Source organism: Belonocnema kinseyi, chromosome 6 (genome assembly GCF_010883055.1).
Source record: "Belonocnema kinseyi isolate 2016_QV_RU_SX_M_011 chromosome 6, B_treatae_v1, whole genome shotgun sequence".
NCBI classification, from domain to species: Eukaryota; Metazoa; Arthropoda; class Insecta; order Hymenoptera; family Cynipidae; genus Belonocnema; species Belonocnema kinseyi.
This window is the reverse complement of record NC_046662.1, coordinates 119375659-119377489: the sequence shown is the minus strand read 5'-3', so window position 1 is coordinate 119377489 and position 1831 is coordinate 119375659.

Genomic DNA, 1831 nt, shown 5'->3' with positions numbered 1-1831 from the left:
ACTTTCGAACCTTGGCGGTAAAATTCCTGCCAGATGTGATGTAGTTAATCACACATTGAATGCGGGACGCGTACTGTCTTGCCCAGCCTATCTTTATGGCAAATTGATGAATTCGTCTTTTGGTTTTATGATCAACCGTTGGTTTTGTTTTACGGTTCGCATCGGCCAAAGCTCTCGCTGCATTATACACACAATAATTGATAGCCCAGAGGTCGGGTTCTTCGGAAAAATGTCCACGAAGCTCGTCATCCATCCAGCCAGATCTTTAGGCTTGAGAGAAACCTTGGTGTTGATGTTTCTCCGGGTCGTAAAGCATCGCTCTTCATCTATTGGATGCCTGCCCGCGGTTGGTTTTAGTGTCGCCTCTCTTTCTTTGTTGCCGGCTTGTTCTAGCTGTGGTAGAGTAGGCGTTCCGCTTACATAGCGCCTTTTACGGAGTAGTTCAGCATGGTTTCGCAGGCGTTGCTGCGAAAAGTGCGATAGCTCCGGGTGTTTCTCGCACCACAGAGCATGCAGCCGTGCCATGTAACCCCGTTCACAGGCCACACTCGCATCGTAGTAGTCTAGCAAGTCGTGATTCAGTTGCTCCGTCCATCCAAAGGTCACGAGATCCCGCCGATCCATCGCATTGAATCCATTTTCATTGGCTCCCCCAGCTCTAGATTGGTCGGCATTGTTAGCCGACCCATTATCGGGAGCCCTGCGCGTTCTGTTGTTTTGAACCGCACTTACTACAACTATGTTTGGTGTTGTCATTGTTGTTCCCACGAGAAGCTAGGGACAGGGGTTCGTCCATCCTTGTAGAGCCCCGCATGCAAGGATAAGGCTGCGTACTCTGAGAGGTCGCCCGGTATCCCAGAGTCACCGTTCTATACACCTCACCCAGGTGCCATTAAGCTTTCGGCACGGTTTTCACACCTCCGCTTGGGGGTTAATTCCTTCGGTATCAACCCTGGACAATTGTCCGCGACTGCCTATTTATTTTTGTAACCATATTCAGCAGAAACCCTTGGTACAGGGCCCCTCTATCCTTAACCCGCGGACGCGAACTGTCGGCGAGGAACAAAGTATTCGCAACGAACATGCTTGCCGTCCCGGTAGAACTCTATTCATTTGGAGTAGTTCCATGGACCAAGAACGAACTCAGATCCCTTGATATCGGGACAGCACATAGAGTCGCAAATGGAAGAGATCCTCTTCTTAAAATGGTCAGGAATCACGAAGAAGTGGGCAAAGGAGCATTTCTGTGCTAAATGCTCCTTGGGAATTCGAGTCAATTGTCGAGAATGGGAAGTGCCGCATATACTGGAACTTTGTATTCTTGACAATTGTTTCTGTTGCAGACTCGAGGCCAGGCATGGTTCTTCTTGACTTCGAGAAGCGAACCGTGTTCGTTATCGAATTTTCTGCACCAGCTGACAAAAACATCATAATTAAAAGGAATGTAAAGAAAGAGAGGTATAGAGACCTTATAAGGGAGTTGCAACGATCGTACACGGAATATTCTGTTAAACTAAACGTCCTTATTATCGGGGCACTTGACGGTGCCAAGATTTCACTTATTAATAGCCTGACAAGCATCCCTGCGTGTCAACAATATGCTAAAACGCTTGCGGATAAATGCAGAAGGCGGTAGTCCTTGGATCACTCCATGTTCTCAAGGTGCACGAAATTTGGCGGATCGTCGTATTGATTGCGTTACAGACAGTAAACACCTATCTTACGGTCGTGAGACGTGGTTATGGCTGAAATTTTACCGCGATTTCGCTAGGAGCTGGTGGAATTTTTGAGATTAGCACTCGCTCTCGGTGATATCCTGCGGTTGCCCTTA